Genomic DNA, 5,943 nt, shown 5'->3' on the forward strand with positions numbered 1-5,943 from the left:
AAGACAATCTGGCCTTTGAGACAAGTGGACACAGACAAACCAGGCAACCCAGAGAACACACACTAACAATTTTTCCCCAGGTTTTTTGTCACCTTTTTCTGACGTTTTTGTCGATTTTTTTTTTCAGCGATTTAAAAAAAAACGTTTTTGTCGATTTTTTTTCCTGCGTTTTTGAAGCTTTTTCCAACATTTTTGTCACTTTTTTTCAACGTTCTTCTGTCAATTTCTTTTCAATTGCTATAAAATTTAATAAAACACCCAAATGAAATGAAAGTAGTGAACTGATCATTTATTTTACCTGTGAAGAGTAATGGTTGTATGGAACCATCCACGTTAGTTTCTTTGACGATTTGGTGGAAAGAAACCCAAATTTCTGATATAGAAACATTATAAAAAAGGGTCAAGTATGACCCGATGGACAACAGGAGGGTTAAGACAGAGCAATACTTTCAGCGACAATGCAGCCTGTAGAATGTGTACAGAAAATAATTTCTTAATTAGAATGGAAAACCGACATTGGCGTTAAGGCAGCAAAATCTGTCAGAGCATTACACAGCCAGAGGATCAAACAGCAGAACATATTTTTTTTAAATCTTTATTTAAATTTTGTTTCCCTGACAATAAATAGAATTGTAAAGTGCCGATTTGGCCGGCTTTACACAGTTACAGCAACTAGTTGCAGGTTAACAATAGCATGAAACCTTATTTTCTTGCAACTTGACAGTTACACAAAGCAATTCAAAAATAATCAGTCTATGCAATATTCATTGAATATTCTCATTTCATATTGTTTTCTCGCTGGATAATATCAATTTGTTGTATTGCTTTGTCTTCTGGCACTGGCTGGCTACATTGTTTCATAAAAGGCTGTCCCGAAAGTCCCGTCATCGGTGCATTGATGCTTACTGATACTGTAGGAGAAAACACAAGCTAAAAAGGCTCACATTTGTGAGTAAAGGACTGGCTACTCAAAAGAGACACCGATGGATCACACTTTACTCAGGGAGCTTAAAGTGCTCATATTATGCTCATTTTCAGGTTCATAATTGTATTTAGAGGTTGTACCAGAATAGGTTTACATGGTTTAATTTTCAGAGAACACCATATTTTTGTTGTACTGCACATTGCTGCAGCTCCTCTTTTCACCCTGTGTGTTGAGCTCTCTGTTTTAGCTACAGAGTGATCTCACTTCTGTTCCATCTTTGTTGGGAGTCGCACATGCTCAGTACCTAGGTAAGGACTACTAGCCAGTCAGAAGGAGAGTATGAGGGCGTGCCATGCTAGCAGCTAGGCGAGCATTATAACGTGTTGACCACGTTGGTCTCTGAAGTAAAGGCTGGACTACAATAGAGCTGTTTGGAGCAGTTTGTGAACAGTGTTTTCTGTTGGAGATGGTAAGTCCCTTTGGGGGGGACTTTGAGCTTTTTTACTTTGTACACCTATAACGTGCACCAAAAAGATATATAACACAATAAATGAAAGGGAAAAAGCCAAAAAGCATAATATGAGCACTTTAATCCAATTTTTTCACATATCACATGACCTCTGACCATGTGATGTGATGACACCAGTTAAGGGTCATGGGTCACTGCTATCAAAAACACCTGAGGAAGGCCAGATTGTGGGCCGAAACGTTGCGTGCCTTATTAAGCAATTTTTGGAGCCAGTGAGCTGCTGACTTTACCTTCTTTCTAGCTTCATCCAATAAGCCTCATGACCTTGAGTCAAAGAAAATGAATAAATAGCTCTTTGTTGCCACCCTGTGACATCAGTATGAAATTGTAGCTTGATATATGAATGTATTTTAGATAACAGCTCTGATTCTCATCAAAACCTTATATTAAAGCATTAGTAACCCTTTGTTTCTCAACAGTTATGTGACCACTACTTCACAACAGTTTAATATTATAGTTTTAATCCCATGTAGATCATATGTACATACTTACCTGGCAGGCCGAGGCTTAACCATTGCACTCCGGTTATGCTGACCCCTGCGAATTGCCCAAATGTGGATGCATAATTTGTGGTAGTGGTGCGTTCACGCTCTCCCCTGATTATTATTTTAGGGGGTGGCAGTAGCTCAGTCAGTAGGGAGTTGGGTTGGGAACCAGAGGGTTGGACCAAAGTATGGTGGTGGAATTGTTCGCTGGAGAGGAGCCAGTTCACTGCCAAGGTGCTCTTGAGCAAGACACTGAACCCCCAACTGCTCGGTGTGCCTTTCCATGGGCAGCCCCCTCACTCAGACATATGTCCATTAGTGCATGTATAGCTACTGAGCATGTGTGTGTATGTGTAGTTCAGGCCTGTGTGTTATAATAATAACAAAAGAGTGAGGACATTGTAATTTCCCTTGGGGGATTAATAAATTATTATTATTATTGGCTAGAACTGCTTCATCCTATCTGTGAATGTACGCAATTACAGCTTTTTTTTTCAGTTGTAATATGATTAATCCACCACAAGGGGTCAGTAGATGAATAGTAGACTGGTCACCTCTGATCATGAGAGAACAGTAAAGAGAGGCATAGCACCGTCCCAGCAGGTCTGAAGTTAGCAGACAGCAGCTGAGCTGTCTGAGAAACATGAGCATCGGGGGGGGACTATATCCTTTTTTATTTCAGTTCAGCCTTTGGTTCAAACCAACAATTTAGAATTTTACCTACATCAGCAATTACTTACATTCTTACCGCTCAGTCTGGACATGACACCTAGAACAGAGGTACATGGGAAGATCAGGCTCTGACATGGTTCCCATGTAGGACTAGAGGCCAATAACCATCAGTCAGGCTACGTTCAGACTGCAGGCAAAAGTGGCCCAAATCAGATTTTTTTTTGGGGGGTCGAGTGACCAGGTCAGACTTCTTCAAAAGTAGTGTGAACACTGAAATCAGATTTAGACCACTTCCATATGTGGTCCTGAATCAGACCCAGGTCTGATTTTTTTCAACGCGGCCGCAGTGTGAACAACCAAGGCGGATTTGATGTGACTTTTACATCAATCTACATCGACATTTGTCACAATTATGCGCCGACGGGAGTTAGCTCTAGACACAGACAGTAACATTAAAAACTTGACTAGGCCTACAAAAAAACTTCATCTCTGTGAAGCTATTCACAACGCAGTCCCACCACTCCTGGCTTCGTCTCTGCATCCACACAGACCTCTGGAGTGAATATGCAGCCATAACCCCGCAACAGGCCAAAACAGCCAATTTGGCTCTCTTTCTCTTCACTTTTCTCCTCCTCAGCACCTGCTCATTCATGTTACTGCTGCCATTACGCAAACATTTTGAAATAAAAGCGAAAATGCTGACTTCCTCCATAACCTCCCTAACTTTAGTGCAACAGCGTGCTGCGTCTGATGCCATTGTTATTGTTCTTTTGCGTAAGCGGGTCAGTTCGAAACTGCAACCAGTTCACACTGGAATCTGATATAGGCCACCTTTTAAAAGGTCATGTGGTACCGCCAAACAAAAAAAATTGGATCTGAGCAAAAAAGCCAAATTAAGCATTGAGACTTGTGGTGTGAACAAAGCCCCAGTTCCAAAATATGATGTTTTTTTAATTAGTGACCCATGGGTGCACTACTGCTGTAGTTATTTTATATATTAAATTGGATATGGAATACTGTTTAATTCTAATGTTTAAAGATAAGTCATACGTACGGTGGCCCTGAGAGGCCACAGCACGCAAATAAAAGAAAACGCACGCAAATGAAACACAGCACACAAATAAAACACAGCACGCAACTAAAAGACAACGCACGCAAATAAACCACAGCACGCAACTAAAAAATAAAACGCACGCAAATAAAACACAGCACGCAACTAAAAGAAAACACATGCAAATAAACCACAGCACACAAATAAACCACAGCATGCAACTAAAAAATAAAATGCACGCAAATAAACCACAGCACGCAACTAAAAGAAAACGCACGCAAATAAAACACAGCACAACGGAAGTGTTTTCAGGGGACACTTTTAAGTGATGCACACATGCCTCAACCACTGGTGTTTCCAGTACATAGACAGACCAACAACAGGACAATTTTAACCATTTTCTCCAATTTATTCATCACTAAATTCACTTCTGAGAACGTTTTAGGCGAGAAATAAACTGTTTACATTTCGAATATAGGCAGTCTTGTGAAAATCGTTGCCGAATTGACCATTTGCCTCAAAGTTTTCGGAGTTGAGAAGCTCCATAAAGTGACGGGACAGTCAGCAGGCGCCTGCCGGGGATGGCAGCTTGTCGCTCGGCCAGGAATACTCAGAGACCCTGCTCTAAGCTGGAGGTCTCTCAGCAAATTGTCAATTCGGCAACGATTTCTTTTCACAAGACTGCCTATATTCGAAATGTAAACAGTTTATTTCTCGCCTAAAATGTTCTCAGAAGTGAATTTAGTGATGAATAAATTGGAGAAAATTGTTAAAATTGTCCTGTTGTTGGTCTTTCTATGTACTGGAAACACCAATGGTTGAGGCATGTGTGCATCACTTAAAAGTGTCCCCTGGAAACACTTCCGTTGTGTTGTGGTGTATTTGCGTGCGTTTTCTTTTTGTTGCATGCTGTGTTTTATTTGCGTGCGTTGTCTTTTTGTTGCGTGCTGGTGGACCTGTCAGTTATCAGTTATCAGTTATTGCCACAGCCCATATAGAACCACAGACAGCAATTATTTTATCAGTTTTAACACTGAAACTATGCGTCAGATTTCATCTTCATATCCGATAAGTTCAATGGTGGCTGGTGTTGCCAGATTGGGTGTTTTTCCCGCTATAAATATGAAGTCCTGTTTACGGTGTGTTTTAGCCATGGTTTTGGCCTAGAAGGCTCTATAGAAATCTGGCGCCCTATTGGACAAAGTTAAACTGAGAGAGTGTGCCGTTCACAGACCCCAGAATGAAGGAGTTCACAGTAACGTTCATCAGGCAGTAATACAGTATGTTCAGTTCACATTCGCCCAAAATATGAACGAGTTCATGAACTATCTTTCAACGCGTTCAGGCACAAGACTGGCGCCCATATATAGAGCTTTACTCCTCAACGCAGCGGGCCTCCGACTTGCGGCCCTTTGCTGCATGTCATTCCCCCCCCTCTCTCCCCTTTCATGTCTTCAGGTGTCCTGTCAAATAAAGGCCTAAAAATGCCCAAAAAATAATCTTAAAAAAAAACTATTTAAAACGCCTTACTTTATTAATCAAAGTATCGATATGGCTAACAGAAACAAACCTCAGTGAGCAGAAATAAAAGAAAGAAAAGGGTCTTTTGAATGGAAAGCCCTTCCACGTGGTTCTCTCAACAAGACTCAAATGTTATTTCATATGTACTGTTGATGTGAATTGAGTTACCACCAGAGTTATGTTGAGTCTAAAATACCACTTGAGCATTAAAAACAATTTAATATATGCCATTTAAAGTAAATTTCAAGCAGACAAAAAATGTGTGATAAATTTGTGATTAGTAGTAAACTATGGACATTCATGCGATTAAACGCGGTTAAATATTTTAATTGATTGACAGCCTTGATATATACAAAAGGTCAACTGGCTCAACATATACCATTTGTATTACAACAACATATACTTTATGTTGAATACTGATATTATAAAGACTGGTGGCACACCCTATAAAAGTGAACACTGGGCTTCAGTGGGTTTACCTGCTTTAAAGGTCCCATGGCATGAAAATTTCACTTTATGAGGTTTTTTAACATTAATATGCGTTCCCCCAGTGGCTAGAAATGGTGATAGGTGTAAACCGAGCCCTGGGTATACTGCTCTGCTTTTGAGAAAATGAAAGCTCAGATGGACCAATCAGGAATCTTCTCCTTATGAGGTCATAAGGAGAAAGGTTACCTCCCCTTTCTCTGCTTTGCCCTCTCAGAGAATTTGGCCCACCCATGAGAGAGAGAGAGAGAGAGCCATCATGGCTTGCAAACGA

The 5,943-nt window shown here is 40.5% G+C and overlaps 1 pseudogene; it reads left to right on the top strand.

The window, feature by feature from the left end:
* Nucleotides 1-1,938: 1,938 nt before the first annotated feature.
* Nucleotides 1,939-2,048, top strand: LOC114572662 (uncharacterized; annotated as a pseudogene).
* Nucleotides 2,049-5,943: the final 3,895 nt, after the last annotated feature.

The sequence above is a fragment of the Perca flavescens genome, chromosome 17 (genome assembly GCF_004354835.1).
Source record: "Perca flavescens isolate YP-PL-M2 chromosome 17, PFLA_1.0, whole genome shotgun sequence".
NCBI classification, from domain to species: domain Eukaryota; kingdom Metazoa; phylum Chordata; class Actinopteri; order Perciformes; family Percidae; genus Perca; species Perca flavescens.